This window comes from Tiliqua scincoides, chromosome 8 (genome assembly GCF_035046505.1).
Source record: "Tiliqua scincoides isolate rTilSci1 chromosome 8, rTilSci1.hap2, whole genome shotgun sequence".
NCBI classification, from domain to species: Eukaryota; Metazoa; Chordata; class Lepidosauria; order Squamata; family Scincidae; genus Tiliqua; species Tiliqua scincoides.
Genome location: NC_089828.1, coordinates 32,186,138 through 32,206,983, shown reverse-complemented (window position 1 = coordinate 32,206,983; position 20,846 = coordinate 32,186,138). Strand labels below are relative to the sequence as shown.

Sequence of the window (20,846 nt, the reverse complement as noted above, 5' to 3'; positions counted from 1 at the left end):
TTCTAAGAAAAGCTGCCGGAGTAGATGGTGGAACAGCTAAAATGTGCCTCAAAAATTTATTTTGAGCAACTTCGGGAATATATATGTTGTTCTGTTTAATACCCCAGATCTCTATACCATATAACATTTGGGAAATTACTCTCCCCGAGAAAACCTTTAAAGCTGGAATTACCAAGTTGCCTCCTCTAGAATGGAAAAATTTTAATAAGGCATAACTTGATTTTTGTGCTAATGTTTTAACATTCTGAAGTTGGAATTTCCAGCTGTTTCTTTCGTCGAAGAATATACCCAAATATTTAAAGGCAGGAACTTGTTCAATCTTGCGATCACCCAAAGTCCAACTAAATTTTGGAGAATGCTTGCCAAAAACCACTATTTTGGATTTGGCGTAATTCACCTTCAATTGCTCCGAATCACTGAAATCTTGCAGCTTATTTAGCATTCTCTTAAGCCCTTTCCTATTCAAAGATAATAAAACAATGTCGTCTGCATAAATGAGGGTTGCAATCTTATGATTTCCAATTGAGGGGGGAAATGATCTGCATGAGTTAGAACATTTACAATGTTGTTGATATAAAGATTGAAAAGAAGTGGGGCCAACAAACACCCTTGTCTAACACCTTTGATAGAACAAATTTCCTCCGTCAGTCTACCATCTGCACTTATCCTTACCCTCAAGGTGGTATTGGTATATAATTCTTGCATTAAAAGCAGCAACCTCCTATCAATATTAGTCCCAGCAAGCTTATCCCATAGACGATCCCTAGGGACTGTATCAAATGCAGAAGAAAAATCTATAAATGCTGCAAAGAGCCATTTAAATGGCCTACTTGTATATTTACAGATTAAATGATGAAGGACAAAGATTTGGTCCACTGTACTATGGCCTTTCCTGAACCCAGCTTGTTCTTGATGCAAAATATCATTTTCCTCAACCCACTTAACCAACTTCAGAAGGAGATAACGACAGTAAATCTTAGAACTAATATCCAGTAGACTGATTGGGCGATAATTCTGGGGGTTGGAATTATCCCCTTTTTTATAAACTGGAAAAATAATACTCTGTCTCCAGCCTTCCGGGAAAAATCCTGTGGCATTAATGTAAGTAAACAATTTGGCAAGGAAAGGGGCCCACCATTCAATGTTGGTCTTATACACCTCAGGAGGAATCATGTCCTCACCAGGTACTTTTCCTGTTGCTAAAGCATCTATAAGTTCACCAACTTATGACTGGGGGCCATTCCGGTGTTAATGCCAAAAGTGACTGACTATTGCTAACATTATTTTGCCTGGCATTGGCATCACTGTCAAATATATTACTAAAATAGGAACACCATGTACCGGCAGCAATACAGTCATTCATTTTACAGCTAAGACCCGGGTTGGGAGGTGAAATTAAAGACCCAAACTTTTTTTCGTTCTTTTCCATGGCAGCCTTCCCCAATTCCTTCCACTGAGCTGACATGTATGCACTCTTTTTTTGCTTCAGAAGTTCCTTATATGTTGAACGAAATTGGGTCAAAGCATCTAAGTCTGAGGCTAGCCGAGTTTGTCTTAACTTCCTAATCAATTGAGTCAGATGTTTTTTGGCCAATCTACATTCCTTATCAAACCAGCTACTCTGGTAACGGGCAGAACCAGGTTCCCGTGACTTCTGAACTAATAAAGGCCTTAACTTTGACATAATATAGTTAAGGCCTTCAATAGGATCCATATCTCCTTTAACTACGTCCCTATGCAAAGCCACAAAATTAGGACTGTTTAATAATTCCCTGATTGATAAATCAATAGTGGGGGACCATTTCAATCGTTTCCCCACAACAATAGTCCTCTCAGCCCAATCAGTAGAAATAGAAGGCAGCTGAGGGATTACTGTAGATATAGAGAGACACACTGGTAAATGATCACTATCAGGACGATCTAAGATGTCATTGAATCCATTGCCAACGTTTCTAACCTGCAACCCATTACACATTTACCTGGCATTATACCCCACTGAAGTTAACAGGGCTTACTTCTGAGTAGAAATGTATAGGATTTCTATTCCCAGCGGTGGCCCACAAGATGCTTCTGGAAAACTCACAAGCAGGACATGAAGGCAAAACAACCACTCAGGTTGTTTGTCCCCAACGCTGGGTGTTCCAGTGCACATTGCCTCTGAAGATGGAGGTTCCCTTAAGTTATCACAGTTAATAAGAATGCTCTTATTATAAGAATAAGAATATTATAAGAATAAGAATGCTCTTATTATAAGAATGCGCCCTACGTGAGCATCTTCACTTTAGCGGCAACCAAACAGTCGCCGCTAAAGTGAGTAGTCCCATTGCGGGACTGCTTCCCTTACTTGGGGGAAGGGGACGAACGTCCCCTTCTCCCAAGGAGCCTCCCATGGTAGCACGGGAGGCTCTGGATCCAGCGGGAGCCCTTTGTGGAGCCGCCAGATCCCGCAGCTCTGGGCAGCTCAGGATTGGGCTGTGAGACTGGTAAGCTGATAAACATCTCCTTAATTGATTAATATTTATATGAACCTGAGATCTGCTGAATGATTTTCAGCAGGTCAACTTGATTTAGAAGAATGTTGAGAGGGGGGAAAAATACAGTCCTTGATGATCAGCCAAAGATGATTTTAGTTCAGCATCCCGCTTCCCAGAGTGGCCAACAAGTTGCCTCCAGGGAGCCCACAAGCAGAGCTTGGAAGCAACAATGTTCCCCTCCTCTTTGTCCCCATGATTTGGTTACTGAGCTAGACTGCCTTGGAATATGAAGGTCCTATTGGGATAGCTAATGGGCTCCTGATAGCTCCATTTAAGAAGAGCCCTGCTGGGTCAAACCAAAGGCCCTTTTGATCCAAGATACCATTTCCCACCATGGCAAATTGGATACTACTAGGAAGCCCATGATCAGGACATGAAGGCAACAGCCATCTCTGCCATTAACCCCCAAGAGGCACACTACCTTTCCACCTGGTGTTCATGACAACCAGCCATTGCCAGACCGATACTCCAGGAGGTTTATTTATTTAAGATTTTTCAGATGAAGAAAAGTAAAGCAGGTAAGTGGGACAGTTTAGCAAAGAGGAAAGTCACCCTTTCCAGATTTTGTTACTGCCACTTAAATGTGCATTGACTTCCAGTTGGTTGAGAGGGAACAGAGCCTTTAGGGAGAGGGACTGTGGAGCACATGCTATGCAGAAGGTCCCTCGTTCAATCTCCTGCAGCTACACTTCAAAAGAAACTAAAAGAGAAAGAGAGCAAAAAGACCTGGGCTAGAGCAGCATCTTGAGGTAGTGACATAGATGACCTGCAGTCTCATATGTCACTGCCTGTGTTCCCCAGCAAAGTGTGGAAACAGCCCTGAAACTCTTGGGCATCTGCAAGGCAGAGAGGCTGTAGTGAGTGTGAAGCCCTGTCCATGGTGCTGATGTCATCACTGATGACTCTTATGCCAATTGCACAAGTGAGAACACCCCACCTGGCCTATGTACAAGTAATAGCACCTGGAGGAACTAGCTCAGTACAAGGACTGTATTTCTCCCTCTCTCAACATTCTTCTAAATTGTGGGGAATTGCATGGGTAGGGAGAGATGCAATCTCTACCTTGCATCTGGGGTATGATCACTCTCCCATGGAGAAGATCAGAGGTGATGATCTCTAGGCCAGGAGGAAGGAAGGAAGGAAGGAAGGAAGGAAGGAAAAGGATCAGAGTGGAATGAGTCCCTCATCTTCTGAGTGAGAAGCAGCTGAGAAACCAAATCAAAGTTAGAAATTTTTTAGGGTCAAGTGAGAACATCAGAAGAGGCCCTGCAGGAACAAAGTGATGGCAACTCACGTTCAGCCTCCTATTTCCCACATTGGCCAATCAGATGCTACCATGCTACCCACAAACAGGGTATAAAGGCAACAACCCTCTCCTGTTGTTTGCCTATGGAAACAGATGTTCAAAGGTAGACTGCCTTTGTACATGGAGAGAACCTTCAGCTTCTGGGGCTAATAGGAGCTCTCTCTCCCCTGCATAAGAAAAGCCATGCTGCACTGGCCAAAGATTCATCATCCAGCATATCCTTTTCCCAGAGGGACCAGACCAGTAAGCCCAAATCAGGGCATGACAGCCCTCGCTTTCTGCTGCTCCCTAGCAACTGTTACTCAGCGGCAGAGGCTTACTTTTCCAAGTTTTGATCTTTGAAAAAAAAAATTGCTAAGTTGCTGTTGGAATGGCTGTCACAATTTGCATCATGAGAGAGAGAGAGAGAGAGAGAGAGAGAGAGAGAGAGAGAGAGAGAGAACACCCCATGTGGAACAGAGCAAGCTTATCCACTAAATATAGATGCCTACAGAATGGTGACTGGGGGAAACGGTTCCATTTTGACACTTTGCAAAGTAATAACAATGTTGGGAACAAGATCTGAGCTGCTAATAAGACTCAGGTGCACGCTGGAGCCACTGCAGGTCATATCTGTTAATGGCGCTGAATGCAGCGGTAAAGAAATCCACCATATTAGGACACCTTTTTCTGCTTTGTCTTGTCAGAAACTTCTCGCTCTAGGTTCCTTATGACCCCAATGATGACTTTTCACACAATGACCCTGAGCCAGGGTTCTCAGAAAATCAAGGGTGAATTTTCCCTCTCTGATGAGATCGGAGGATTAGTTAACAGAGCCAAATCATTCACCAATCTGACGCAGTATGGTCTTTGACTGCCAACACCTCAAGCTCAGGAAGAGAGGTTTTCCCTGGTCTTGCTATCTGATATCTCTTTAATTGGGATTGAACTTCACCATCCGAAGCATGAGTCCTTCCACGGAGTGATACATGCTCCTAACGAACATGTGGAACTGCCTTACACTGCGTCAAACAATTGGGCTAACTAACCTGATATTGCCTATTTGATGGGTAGGAGCTCTCCAAGGTGCTAGGTAGAGAGGGGACTTCCTTGCTCTCTTCTAAACTGGAGATGCTGGGAACTGAGATAGGAACTTCAATCCATGTGCTCCTCCACTGAGCTATGACTCAGTGCTCAGTGCAGCTCCATCAGGATAAGGCAGCATCCCAGATCAGACCATCAGACCCTGTGGTTGTTTATATCAGTGGTCTTTTTCAGTCCTGCAGACACCACCAGATCTGATGGACCAATGGTCTGAATCAGCCACATATATTGATATATTGATGTGTAACCACATGCCAAATATCCTGAATTCAATCATGGGTAATTCAGGATATTTGGCATGTGGTTACACATCAATATATCAATATATGTGGCTGATTCAGACCATTGGTCCATCAGATCCAGTGTTGTTTGCACTAGGAGGTTTATTTATTTAAGATCTTTCAGATGAAGAAAAGTCAAGCAGGTAAGTGGGACAGTTTAGCAAAGAGGAAAGTCACCCTTTCCAGATTTTGTTACTGCCACTTAAATGTGCATTGACTTCCAGTTGGTTGAGAGGGAACAGAGCCTTTAGGGAGAGGGACTGTGGAGCACATGCTATGCAGAAGGTCCCTCGTTCAATCTCCTGCAGCTACACTTCAAAAGAAACTAAAAGAGAAAGAGAGCAAAAAGACCTGGGCTAGAGCAGCATCTTGAGGTAGTGACGTAGATGACCTGCAGTCTCATATGTCACTGCCTGTATTTCCCAGCAAAGTGTGGAAACAGCCCTGAAACTAATTGTTAGCAGCTTTCTGAGGTCTCAGGTTGGATCTTTCCCTGCTGGCTGTTGATACCATAGCTTGAATACATGCAAAGGCATTTGCTGTGCCACTGAGTCATGAGCCCTCCCCCAAAAGGTGTTACTGAGTTGGCGTGAAACCATATGCACCCAGGAGACTGTCATGCCTCATCAGATCTTTGGTCCATCTGGCTCAGAATGGTCTCATATGACTGGCAGCAGGTCTTCAACACCTTGCTCAGCAGGAACACTTTCCATGCCCTGGTATTTTGGTCTCATCCAGCAGGGTTCTTCTTATTTTCTTATGTTAAGTGATTCCTCCTAGAAAGTGTTTCTGATAGTTGTTGCTTCCATGCTTAGCTTGTGGATTGCCTGGCTGGCTGTGGTTGGGAAGAGGACCCAGAACTAGATGGACCCCCCCCCCCCAGTCTGACTGACAAGGGTTCTTCCAATGTTATTTTGATAGCTAAATGGAACCTCCATGTTCAAAGGCATTCTAGCTCTGAAGGTAAGAACATGGGTGGGGGCTGTTGCCTTTGTGCTCTGCTTATGAGGTTTTCAGTGGGAGCTAGCAAGCCACTGTTGGAAGGAGGATGAGAGATCAGGTGGATCCCTGACCTGACCCAGCAGAGCTGTTCCCAGGTGTAGCATGATAAGTTGGCCAGGACACGTTTTGGCCAAGACTTCATGCCCACCAGGAGGGCCCCCTGGTCAGTCTAATCCGAGTCCTCAATACCAATACTGATATAGTGTCCACTGCACCATCACAGAGCATGTGGGGGTGCCACATGGGCCCCAGTTCTGAGTGTTTACCCCAGGGCCAATAGCAATCTGGCACACATTGTCTCGCCATGTAATTCTGATAGGTAAATGGAACCTCTATGTTCTAAAGCACTTTACCTCTAAATACCAGCTTCTGACATCAAACACGAGGAGAGGGCTTTTGCTTTCATGTCTTGCTTGTAAGCTTCAAGAAGGCATCTGATTGGTCACTGTGGGAAGTACAATGCTGGGCTAGATGATCTTTGGTCTGATCCAGCAGGGCCCATGTATTCTTATGCCATGAGAATTAAATAGTACCTCCATGCTCATAAGCAGTCTACCTCTGAAAGCCAGTTGCCAGAGACAAGGCATAGGACTTTTATATTCAAGCTCTGCTTGTGGACTCCCTGAAGACATGTTATTAGATGGGTGTTTTAGTCTGATCCTGCAAAACACTTTTGATGCTCTTAGATGGTACCATGCAGCAATTCCAGGTTCATGTTCTGGGCATCAGGGAGCAGCAAGGGAAAATGGGCAGGTCTTACAAAAGCAGGCTACATGAAATGCGGCATTCTCACCATTCCTCACCTGCCTTGTATAAGCCAGTAATTGACACTGTTGCCTTTAAGGCTGCTAAGCTGTATGACTGCAAAAATGTTTGCAGCAGTCTTTGATTTCCAACTGCCTGCCCCTGTAGAGGACTTGTCAGTTCTTTACCTACCTCCAATATTGCTGCTGAGGCTTGGGGATTTTATTCTTCCCCACCATGTAATAATTTGAGTCATAAAAAAAAAGGAAAAGGAATTTTGACTCTAGGAAATGAGAGGAGGAGGACAGCACATGTGGATTTGCACTCAGGAGGCTGCTAGACAGCCCAGCTCCCCCCCCCTCCCCCCCAACAAAGCACACCAGGTAGCTTTCACACATTAGAAAAAATGATAGGTGCACCAGAGAGACTACACATCCTTTTCCCCTGCTGGCAAGGTGCTCCCCAGATGGCCACAATGTAAAGGCACAAGCAAACTCGACGCGATCCCATATGCCCAGTTATAAGATTGCCTTTACATAATGCTTTGCCAACGCACAGGAGTGCATGTAAACATCAGTAGAACACAGCCCAAAAGTCATTGTACATATGACTCTTTTTGTGTAGAGTTTTCCTGATGACACATGTGCTTTTGCACATTGATAAAGTGACACAGAAAAGAATCTTGATATAACTGGACGTGTACAATCTCATCAAGCTTACTCCTCTTGCAGTTTTTTTTTTCCGTTTCTGCACATGCATCAGCAATGCAGAGGAATTTATATAGAAATGTGGTCATTATGATATGGTTGTCACTGTGACTCAGCTTCTTTTCTTACTTGGATTTGGACCCAACTTTCTTAATTCCTGCTTCCTTGGACTCTCAAATTATGTTTGCTCCCTCCTCCCACTCTCTCATCTTTTCTTATTCAGGCTACCCATTTCTTGGCCCACATTAGTGAGACCCACAATACATTCCTTGAACCTTGGTCAATGTGCCTCTGTTGTCCCTAAGTCCTGCAATCATGCAGTACTGATTCCAGCTATGATCGCTCACCTCTGTAAGTTGCTAACTTAAATCGTGATGAACACATTTCCTCTATACCAGCCATTTTCAACCACTGAGGCATGGCACACTGGTGTGCTGCAAGTGGTCCACAGGTGTGCCACAGGAATTGGGGGGAAGGTTATTTATTAGTAGGGCCGATGGGAGATGTGAGCCCCCCATTGGCAGCATGGTGTACTTTGTCAATTGTCAAAAACCCAGTGGTGTGCCTTGACCATTTTAGTGCTTGTCAGTGTGCCATGTGATGAAAAAGCTTGAAAATCACTACTCTAAACCAATCCTTTGTTATTCTAGAAACCAGCTCTGTATGACATCCCAGGACTCCTAAATTCTGGAAACCAGGAGAGTTTCTATAATTACTTTGGAAGCCAGATCAAGGAGCTTGAAACTTCAAAATTCAGGAAGAAATTTGGACAAGAGAATTTCTGTGCTATCAATACAGGTGTTAAACACCTGACCATTGAGGATTTTCTCACGGTGGGTCTTTCTGCCTAAAGAGAGCCACTAGCGTTGTTGAAATGCAGGGGTTTCCCTTTGGAAAACACAGTGCTGTTTACAACCAACTCCTCCAGCCAGCTGCAAAACATTGATATCATGCTGTCTCTGGAGGAAAGCGGAAGCTTCACTGCATTTATCAAGGAGAGAGACCCCCCCCCCCACATGTCTGTTTAAAAGACTCCCTGGCCATCCTCATGATTAATAAGGTGCCGGCAATTCTTTCCTCTCCTGCACACATGGAGAAAACCACACGGGGAGAGCTTATCCACTTCCCGCCAGGCGCAAAACCTACAAGGGGACAAGAGGTTTAATTTGCTCTGAGCCAGGGGGCACCTGCTTCCTGCCTGTTTTCGCACACAGAATCCACAAAAACCTTTGCAGGCTGGTTTAGGCATGGGAGGAAAAAGCAAAAGGAACAGGCCACTTCAGAAACCTAGAAGGGTTGTGAAGTCTGGCTGTACATACTCACACAAATTATGTTGGTTAGGAACATGAGAAAAGAGGCAAACATCTTCATTTCGTAGTGTCAGAAGCTGTGAAACTTTCAGCCCAATCTTAACCCGTGCCAATGCAGTGGGGCCAGTACGCCCTCCATCCTGTGTGCAAATTGAGCAGACTGAAGGTCTCTTTGAAGTAAAGGGACATTTGCCCCCAGAGAAAGCCATAGCCATAGCAATCTGTCTATTTCAACCTGCGCTTGATAATTAGCTGAGTGGAGCTGAGTCAGCAGATCTGGCCCGGGAAGGGAGATAGGATATGGTGTAATCTGCCCACCCCAATCCACCCAACCCATTCCAGTCTCTACCCTCCCTCTGCCCTGTTACACCCCTCCCTCCCCTCCCCTCCCCTCCCCTTCTCCAGCCCCTGCATTGCTCAGACAGCAACTGTTACCTTGCACATGCCCGATCTCATCTGATCTTGGAAGCTAAGCAAGGTCAGGCCTGGTTAGTACTTGGATGGGAGACCGCCGGGGAATACCGGGTGCTGTAGGCTTATACCATAGTCTTCCGAGACTGAAGGTTGCCAACCATCAACTGCTCAGAGCAACTTTTAACTGCTCTTGCATATATTCCTTCCTCCACTTCCTCCACTGGTGCAGGCCTTCCTGCTGGTGTCCCTATGTTCTGTGCTGTTGCAATGTGCTTTATGGCATGTTTGCAAGAGTGCAGGCTGGTGCAGGCTGGTGCACCAGCACAAGAAGACAATAGGATTGTGCCATTAAATTAGAAATCTCATGTCCTCAGGTTGAACTTCAGCATCATTCTTGCAAACACAGCCAAGCCTGCTTCCAAAACTTTCCCTGACCTTTGGGATTCCAAATTCTCCTTCCTGAAGTAGTACAGCAGCATCAGGAATCCTCCCTAGTTTTATTTTTAAATTTCCAAATTTTGTACAGAGCCCTGTGCATTTTGCCACAGCTTCCAGTTGATTTGTACCTTTCCCCCGCCTCTGCATGACTGAAGTGCACATCTGCATTGATAAAACACTGCAAGAAGGCAATCTTGGTATGATTCTGCATATGGTTTTGCACCCAGATTCTTTTTGTGTGGTGCTTTACTGATGCACAAGGGTACATGTGTGCCTCAGTAAAATGCAGTGCAAAAAGAATCGTGATGCAATTCTACATACAATCACCTCCAGACTAATTTTTTGTAGCTTTTTATCACTGCACATCTGTTATATAAATGCAAGGATATGCACACAGGGTAGTGGACAGAGGGTACAAAATTTTGGAAGAAAACACAGAACACTGGAGAATTCCTAATCCATCTGATCCATTCTGGAATGTAAATTAGGTAATTCAGATCTCCAAAAAGGGGGGTGGGGGAATTTGGATAACTTCAGATGCATTTCTACCAGTGCTCTGTGTGCTATGCACCCTGCATTCATCTGCCAAAGAGAAATTCTGTGTTAAAACGCACAAGGGTTCATCAGTCAACTAGTCCATATGAAGGAACAAAAGTCCCCTTGAAGACACTGACAGCCTGAAAACAGCAGCCTAAGATGCTGCAAACTTTTCAACTCCCTCAATTAATGGTCAAATTGAAGAGGAGATAAGTGAGATTAAATAAAAACAACACCCAGGGATTTTTTTTTTCCTCATTTCCTCAACACTATTTTTTAACAGCTTGTCGGAAAATTGCCACTGTGTTTGAGAAGAAAATTAGACAGGAATCCTTGAAGCTCTGCCTGTCTGTGCCCTTGTGTAACAGACAATATTTCACTCTTCTTGCAGATTTGCACAATTAGGAAGGCGCTCGTGGGCCGTTGTTTGGCATCAGATGCATAAATGCCTTCCATCTATTTGCTCTCATCATCATCGGAGCTTTCTAGATGATGAACAATGCCCCCTGGGAGAGGGGAAGGGACCCAGTTTTGTCCCATAGCTAGCCTGAACTAGCCTGCAGACTCCATCAAGAAACATTTGCCGGGGGAAGAGCAGGCAGAAATATATTTTATCTATAAAATGCGCGATGGCAGGCACGCATGTTTTAACGAAACTGACAAGAGGATAGAGCCCCCTCGCATCTGCCATCTCATGAATAATTCATGCTCCTCATGAATATGCCAATCTGGTGATTGGTGATTAGCTTCACATGAAATGCAATTTAATTCTTGGCAGGCTACCGGATTTCCACCCCCTCCCCCTGAACATACACACCCAGATTCTCTGCCTCCTTATTTCTCATTTCTTTATTCAGGTTCGGGTCGTTTTAATGCAAAGTCATGCTCTGCAGGGCACAAGGAGGGCAGAAAGTTTAGGCATGTTGGCAGCCAATGTTAGATGTGAATCACGTCAGGGGACCAGAGACCATTTGGAAAGATGAAAAACACTACATAACGCAATAGAACATCAGTCTTTGGTGAAACCGTGAGAAAGCTTCGAAAGCTGCAATCCCTGTTCTTCATAGCTCCAGACTGGTATGGAGTGGGAGGCATCCAAATGGCAGTTATAATTACATACCTCTGCCTCATGATGTACTCCCATCATTGTAGAATTAACAGGTGGAACTCACTGCTACATGTGGCAATAGCCTCATTGGCTTAAAAAAAGTTAGCCAAATTCACAGAGGAACAACAACATAGCATTGGATATCAATAATGAGAGATTCAATCATATGATAGCCTCCTCAATCATATTTGGCTAGGAAATGCCATTGTAAGGTCAATTCACAGTGATGGCAAAATCCATTCTGACTGCGAGTACTGCTTCCTCAAGATGATTTTAAAGCTGTTCTCTGTCTCATAAGCAACTGCCTCTCAGACATTACAAAGATCCCAGCCAATTGGAAATCATACGCTGAGGCTATGATATCACACAACACAGCCAATCATATTTGGCTACAAGCAATGGCAGCACAAAGCCAATTCAGAACGAAGGAACTGCTTCTGAGTGAACACTGTTGCCCCTTTTCTCAGGCCCCCTCTCGAAAAAAATCTGCAAAAGGAGTGCGATTGCAAGTCACAAAACTTTAAAGAAAAGACACACGGAACATCACACTATGTTTTGGGGGCAAGCCCTAAGGACAAAATGTGCCCACGATGAGAGATCCCATTAGGAATGCACTGAAATCAATTTGAAAGCATTGCAGCTGAGTGGACTTGCTACACTGCTGTCCCATTTCATAGCGAACATTGGTCCTCAACAGGCTAGTCATGACCACGAATGGGCCAAATTGCTTGGTTAAGCTCCAGAAAGGTTTTGGCAGGAAATGGCTAGCACTCATTGTGCATTCACAAATAGTCCCGCCCACAACAGGGGGACAAACAAATCACTGTCCACTTACTGCCCCATGGGCAGGAGAACTGAGCTATCCCTTTGTGATCCTCCAATGCTATATTAGCTGCTGGCTTGCACACTCAAAGCCTCTGAAGACTTGTTTATTTTTGATCAAAGCTTGAGATGAATCACAAGGAAGCAGAATCTTGCTCCAGCCCAAGAATCCAAAAAGAAATGCAGCCATGATCTAACTCGTGTACTTATGTAAGGTGGATCTCACCACAGCCTTTTTTGGGAGAGATGAGAAAATGCAGAGAGACAGGAGGAGGAGGAGGAGGAGGAGGAGAAAAAAGAGTGTGAGAAGATATAGATATATTCATTTAAAAAATTGTAAGTAAATATCAGTCAGAGCTAGACTGTCTGTGAACACAGAAGTTCCTTTGTTGAACAGACCTAAAGTAAGAGCACATTACGGAATCAGGTCAAATATTTATCTAATCCTGCATTTTGTTCCAAGCATGGTCGGCCAGATTCTCACAAGCAGGGAAGGAAGGCAGCAGTATTTTTTGTTTTCTCCCCAGAAACTGGTATTCTGTTTCCATTCTTTGTTATTATATGAACATCAGAAGAAGCCTCTTGAAAGACAAATTATTCAACTAGTCCAGCACCCTGTGCCCAGCAATGTCCAGCCAGAGCATCCTTTGGGAAACTTCCCATGGGAAGCTCCACTTCACAAGAGTAGTGGCTTTCCTTGTTGATATTCCTAGTTAGGTTGCTTCTGGACATGGACTTTTGCTTTTTAATTAGCCTGACTAATAGTCATCAAACTCTATGAATTTACTTCATCTACAGATGCAAATAATTGCTTGGTGTTACATTTGTCATACGGCCCTGCTGGATCAGACCAAAGGTCTATTCTGTCCTGCATTCTGTTTCCAATGGTGGTCAGTCAAATACTTCCAAGAAGCCCACAAGCAGAGCATGAAACCCACAACTTTTTCCTGTTATTTACTCCCAGAACATGAGTGATATTCAGAGGAAAACTGCCTCTGAACATGGAGGTTCCATTTAGCTGGTATTAGGATCATAAGAACCATGTGGGATCAGACCACAGGTTTGTCTCCAGTCCAACAATGACCAATCTGACCCCCCCCCCCCAAAAAAACCCCACAAACAATGCAGGACAGTGACAGCCTTTGATTGTTGCTTTCTCTTGCTTCTAACTGTGTGTCCACAGGAAAACCAGATCAAGCTTTTCATCTCCACATCATCTTTGCTCTATATACCCACCCCTCTTGCCTACTGCAAAGTGCTTGGCATATGTGGGGTGGGTGGGGGGGATTTTTCACAATTTCCTTCAATATGCTGTGAACATGAACAATCTGCTTTTTCTGGATACATTTGGCATTTCCAAATCAAAGTGAGAAAAGGTAGCACATTGCTGAAAAAGTAAATATAATCAAATTAAAAGGGGGATCCAAAAAAAAATCTCACTTGGGAGCTGTATAATTGAACATTTTTGTATGTCTACAAGGGAGTTGAGGGAGACCCCTAACAGAACTCTCTTCCATGCCTTAAAAAAATGGTTAAAGTCATCTAAGCTACTATCATCACATCATGTGGCACTCAGTTCCAAACATTAATTCTGTTTTGAGTGAAATATGTGTTTTTGTGTGTTCTGAATCAGTATTCAAACTGTATGCTTCCAATTGGTTTCACTGCATCACCCCAAATCCTAGTGCAATGGGAAAGGAAGGGAAAAAAAAAACACACCTGGTTGTCTATTCCCTTCTCATCATACACAATTTTATAATCCACTATCATGTCCCTACTTAACTATCTTTTCTCTAAACAAAACTGGCCCAGATTCTTTCACCTTTTGTTACAAGGGAACTGCTTCAATTCCCTGATCATTTTGGTTTGGGGTATCCTTCATCCCGTTCCCATGTCAAAACAGTGCAGCAAACATTCTCTGGTTCTTTTCCAAACCTTACAATGCAGGGGAAACTGGATGTATTTAACATCACAGTCTTCTGCTAAGGCAGACTCTTGATATGTTGAGTTTGGCAGTATAGACACCTCTGCTATTTACAGGGAACTTTCCCAGCCTACCTAGAGATACTAGAAACTAAACCTGGCACCTTCTGAATGCAAAATACGTGCTCTGCTATTGAACTATGTGTGTTCCTGATGAACCCATTTACAGCCCATTCCTAAGCACGTCCACTAAGAAGTAAGTCCCATTATAGTCAATGGGGCTTACTCCCAGGAAAGTGTGAATAGTATTGCAGCCTTAGCAGTTCTACTAAAGCAAACATTTAGTCTATCAGGCCTGGTTTTTGTGACTCTGATTGGCAGCCACAATCCATACTGCCCAGCAGAGAGAGACCTGTTTTCTAACTCTCCATACCAGGGGTCCTTTCAACAGGAGAATTCAAAGATTACTCTTTGGAATGGAAAGCATGTGCTCAACCCAAAGGCGGCACAATCCAGAATGCTGCCTGCCACAATTTGGAATCTCAGGTTTGCCACCTTCTGCACTACAAAAAGACTTTCAAATCCTCACCACACTCCTCATGTGCTGCTGTCAAACCCAGAAGTGGGGGACTTTAGGTTTCATTTACGGGGTGGCGCAAATGGGTTGACGGTGCGCATGAGGAGCATGGAAAGGAGGAGAATGATCTGTTTCATGTTCAAGCAAGCAGGAAGCCGATCATTGCTGTTTGTACAGGACCCAGGTTTGAGGGAGACAGCGGCAGACTTAGGGTGCAAGAAAAATCCTTCACACCCTTGGACCTCTCGCAATCTGCCACTGATACAACCCACAGCATGGGGCCTCATGAATGGGATGGCCACTGAGTTCTGAGGCTTCACCTAAGCCAGGGGTGCCCAAACCCCGGCCCTGGGGCCACTTGTGGCCCTCAAGGACTCCCAATGCGGCCTTCAAGGAGTCCCCAGTCTCCAATGAGCCTCTGGCCCTCCGGAGACTTGCTGGAGCCCTCACCGGCCCAACGCAACTACTCTCAGTGTGAGGGCAACTGTTTGACCTCTCGCGTGAGCTGTGGGATGAGGGCTTCCTCCACTGTTTGCTGTTTCACATCTGTGATGCAGTAGCAGCAGCAAAGGAAAGGCCAGCGTTGCTTTGTGCAAGGCCTTTTATAGGCCTTGAGCTATTGCAAGACCTTCGTTTATTCATATAAGTTCATCTTTAATATATTCATTTATGTAAACTTATGTAAATTTATTCAGATTTTAAATGTAAATTAATTATTTTTTCCCTGGCCCCTGACACAGTGTCAGAGAGATGATGTGGCCCTGTTGCCAAAAACTTTGGACACCCCTGACCTATGCAGATGAGGCTGCTTTATACTGAGTCAGACCATTGCTCCATGGAGCTCTAGATTGCCTATTCCTGTCAGTAGCTCTCCAGGGTTTCAGAAAGGTCTTTTATTTTTAGCTAGCCCTACCTGGAGATGTAAAAGATTGAACTGGAGAATCTGCCATCCAAAGCAGGTGCTCTGCCACTGAGCTCCAGCCCTTCCCTTAAAGGATTAATAGAATAATGTAGAGATAAGGATGCCTTTTGCAAGGACGTGTGACTGCAAGCTTGTGAGTTCAATGGGGCTTTAGCGGGCATATGATGACAGCTTCCCCACTACAGAAGGCATGGAAGGGGTCCGTTTTAGAAGGCTTGGAATATTTTGGTCACCAGGCTCCCTTTGCCATCTTTTTTAATAAGCCAAAAGTGTTCCATTGATGAATTGGAGCAATTAGCCAATGAACGCCTTGATTGCAAATTAAAGAGAGTTCCGATTTTAATTGCTGCCGGCCATCTGGGCTCTTTCCACTGGCACATCGGACGGGCTGAATTAAATGGAATCGGTGCACAGATTTCATTTTGGTGCCAAATGTCATGACCCAGTTCCCTCTCTCCTCCGTTCACAACTCCTCAGACTCTGACTCCCAGCCAGGACTGCCAGCTAAGGCAATTTGGGACGCTTCCCAAATTCTCATCCCAGTTGCTCCCTGGATTTGGGAATTCTGAATTGTCAGGTCTTGTTTCTTGTCAGAACTGATGCTCTTAGATTCCTCCTTTGTTCTAAGATTTTGCACGTGCACTGTGTGCAACAGTTTTATATTCCTTTGTGTCTTTCTCCCCTCCTCTACATGACTGATACACACATGTGCGTTGGTGAAGGACTGCAAAAAAGCAATCTGGATGTGATTTGTCTGTATGATTACATCAAGATCCTTCTTGGGTGGTAGTTTGTCAATGGGCACTAGCATAAGGGCACACTTGGAACTCACCACTCAAAAAGATTATTGGTGTAGTCATACCAATGATAATATAAAGATTACTTTTTTGTTGAGTTTTTATTAATGCACATGTGAGCATCAATACATGTGGGGGGGGGAAGATGCAAAGAAACTGAAAGCTGTGGTAAACTGCATGCTCTGATCTCAGTATTAATTGTAGACAATTTCCTAGTTAAACCAGAATTAAAGAGGAGTAGAAAGCAGCACAGAGCACACTTCTGGTACAGTCAAGGAACAGAATGAAGGAAATCCACTCATCTCTAATGTTAACCCAGGAGGCTTCAAAGTTCTCAACTGTGCCAGCAGCTTGGGGTGGAAATTTGAGGCATAACTCTTCAGAGAACCCAGGAGAGTCAATTCAAACATCTAAGTCTAAATTTGGACACTGCAAGTGTGTCCTTCCCTCCCTCTTCCCTCATTCAGGAGAGAGGGCATGGCAGAGCGTACAAATCAAGGCTGTGCTTCAGTGATACAGGGAGTAGTGCTCTCTTCATTCCCACCCACTGTGATTGAGGGATGGGACTCTGGAGGTCATGTGACCCTGCTAGGGGATATAAAGGCTCCAAGGAGCACGGACCTCCATTGGCTCAAGGGCTGTCTTTCTTAGGAGCTGTCTCAGGTCCTGCAGAACTAGATCCCAGCTCAGTTTTTTCAGAATCTGTTCTCTGAACCTGTTTTCTGGAAATGACCACCTGTCCTTGAGTGACTCCAGAAGGTTAATACCTACCAGGTCTGGCTCAGCACTCAGCAGTTTTACCACCTGGTTGGATCAGGCCAGCAGGAAGCAAAAGCTACAGAGTTTTGCTTGGAAGTTATCAGCAGTTGAATCCATACTGCCCACCCAATCACTTCTGGGAATGAAGATTTGGAAAAATATGGAGAGAGGGAAAAAAATCACTGCATTATATGGACTTTTCCTCGCTCCTGAACACAGTTTTTTGGCTGGGTGGTAGTGGTGATATTGGAAAGTGGTGATATTGGAAACATTTTTGTAATACTGTTATAATTTCTCATAATATTTGGCATTTGCATAGGACCTCTAAAAGTTCAAAGCACTGCAAAGGTGTTTGTGTTGCTGTCCTTATTACAACCCTGTAAGGTAGGTAAGTATTATTATCAATACACCCATATTGCAGATGGAAAGACTGAGGCTGAGAATGGGTAGCTTTCCTCCTAGTGAGTTCGTGGCAGAGGCAAGATTTGACTTCCCTTCACGGCTCTCCATTTCCATCTCCACACCACTACCTCAGATAAACAAACCAAGAAGCCACCCAGGGAGAAAAACCTGCTGCCTCCTTTTTGCAATCCCAGAACTGGCTTCAGCAAAGAAGCATTGCTCTCCCTTTCCCAGAGTCCATGATGGCAGTGTCAGTTATGGTATGCAGGATGTGACCCCCAATGATTTGCCTCCCTGATACAGCAAGTAACTTCCCCCACCCAATAATTATCTGAAGACATGAAACTCTCTTGTCAGACCATTGCTCAATCTAGCCATGAATTGACTACATGGATTGGGTAGTGGCTCTCCTGCTTTTCTGACAGGGGTGCTTCCCAAGCTTTGCATGCAAAACCAGAGTGTGGCCATGGAGCTGTGGCTCATGGCCAAAGCATCATTCACTTACATGGGAACAGCTGAAAATGTACACTTGGATAAAAGTGGGTTGAAGACTCCTGCAGTACAGTCGAAGCAGGTTTGCCACTCTCTGCTTTCTAATAGGAACAGATCCACACCAGAAATTCTCTAAAGGGCACTGTTCCTCACCATCACCCCACACACACTAGCAAAAGCTCAATTATCCTTTTAAAGTCATGTCTTATCCTCCTACTACAGCTTCTGTATCTGTGAAATCCAGTGGCCAAAGACGATGGCTGTGTTGACCGTGGTCAATGACTAAAGACATTTTAGGCTCACATTAGAGATGGCAGGACATGGGATTTTGCTGCAGCCTAATCTTATCACATTCCCCTGTACACCACGGATTAAAAACAGAAAAATGGCACACTCCAAAACGAAATAAACACTATCTTTCTGCAGTTCCCTCATTGCATTATCACTGTGCTAACTATACCTTTTAAACATGGTTTAAATATATGATTTTTAAAAATTCTGTGCTGCCTTTCAGGACACCCTTGCTTGATCAGCTCAGAGGTCCACCTAGTCTAGCATCCTATTTCTAACAGTGATCACCCAGATGCCCCAATCCAGAAACAGGTGTTATTTGTCATCATTATCCCCCCCAAAAAAACCAGACATTAAAAGATAGGTTGCTTCTGCACATGGAGGCTCCATTCAGTTATTGAAGTGAATAAGTGTCAATATGATCATCTAGGAACAAATGGATCAGGTTCATCTCTAGCCGAACCTCCCATTTTCAACACTGGCAGGTTAGATGCCTGTCCACAAGCAGGGCATTAATACAATAGACCCCCCCCCCAATATTCTGGAATTATGTGCAGAGTTATACTGCCTCTGAATATGGAAGCTGCATTTAGCTATGCCTACAAACATTGCTAGATGTATCCTTATATATGCATTTGCTATATTTAAAAGCATATTATAAACCACTACATGATGTGGCAGGGAATTCCATAAGCCAATTATGCATTCTGAATACAGCATCAAAAAACAACAGATGAGACAATCTCCAACTGGGTAAGACAACACTAACAATACACATGCACACAGAGGATTTAAAAACCGGAAGACACAGTCTGAGCAAATCTTCCCACCAAACCACAGACAAAGGCTGCAATCCTATTCACGCTTCCTTGGGGGAGCAAATCCCACTGAACTTAATTGAAAGTGAAGATGAATCACACACATACACACATGCTCCAGGGCTTCATCTGATCCTGCCCAACCCTACAACCCATTTTGTCTCGAAAAAGTAGAATCAGAGTGCCTCTGGACACATGCAGGGTACAATACCTGCACCACCGATGCAGAGATGTCAAAGAACCGCACATCTTTGACATCTCTGGGATTAAGGGGTTCATTGTTCCAGTGAGAATGTCCCTCTTCCTTACCAATTAGTTATGATGGCTATGTGGCTATGATGGCCATGTAACCCCCAGAGACAGGCAACTTCTGAATACCAGTTGATGGGGGGGGGGGAATAGAATGGGAAGGCTGCTGCCTTCATGTCCTCTTTGAGGGCTTCCCAGACCTGTGGGGTCGACAGATTGACCATTGGGGGGAAACAGGATGCCAGACTTGATGGGCCTTTGTTCTGATCCTGCAGGGCTCTGCTGATGTTCTTCCATGCCTGTTTGAACCCTAAATAATAGAATATGTGATACCCTACATATTCCTGAAGGCTGGGGAGAGGCAGGGGCGTGGGAAAGAACTGTGAGTTCCCTTATCACACAAAAGCTCCATCCAGGCGCATTTCAAAACAACCCAAACAACCTGTCTGGAGTGGCCATTGACGAACAATTTCTAGGATCTCCCCCAGTTGAAGCATCCCCGAATACAGGACCTACCACCCCAAACTGGAAAGCTGACTATCCCAGAGGGGACCTGGACACACCTGGGAGATGTCAGCAGCCCGAATGAAGGCTGCACCCCGATGCCCACTTTCCTGGGAGTCAGTCCCGCCAAGCTCCATGGGACTCACTCCCAAGGAAGCCTAGCCGTGCCCATCTCTGATTCCCATTCAGTGCTTGCCCCCACCTTCCTGCTGCTCTTTTTCTGGCTGTCTTCCCACGCTGTGGACCCTGAAATTGCTAGCAGCTCGGGGCAGAGCTCCTTCCCTCCGCCCGGCTCTTGTGTATGCCCTTCCGTGATGTGCCAGGTACTCGAACAGCCATGTGGAAAGCCCATTTCAAAGCAATCACACTCCATCTCTCGGCCAGTTCCCATCTCGCTCTCTTGACATTCCGTCACACTTCGGTATGAGCGAGTGCCGGAGCCCAAGGTGGGGCGATGCGGAGGGGCCAGCTGGATTCTCCACAGCCAGCCTTGACTGGCAGAAGCAGCTCTACTCCCCTCCCCCCCCCCCACACACACCACAGGGCACCTTCTCACTTTCTCCCCAACTACTGTATTGCACTGGGCTGCAGAGGCCAAAAGGGGATCCAGTTTCAGCAAGCACCAGCCCTGCTATCCTTTCCTAACCCTGGACGTCTTTGAGCTTAACAGGGACCCCCCCCAAAAAAATCTCTGCCAGATGCGACCCCCGCCCATCTCCGGCATTTTGCCAGTTGCAACCACGAACTCATTGGCACTCGGGCAGAAGGCTGCTTTCAAATGGCACCTCGTTCCTCCGCCTGCCTCTCCCCCGGTTCTGATGTCATC

The 20,846-nt window shown here is 45.0% G+C and overlaps 1 pseudogene; it reads left to right on the top strand.

Annotated features, from left to right (window-relative positions):
- Window positions 1–9,384: 9,384 nt before the first annotated feature.
- LOC136659519 (5S ribosomal RNA) lies at window positions 9,385–9,504 on the top strand (annotated as a pseudogene).
- Window positions 9,505–20,846: the final 11,342 nt, after the last annotated feature.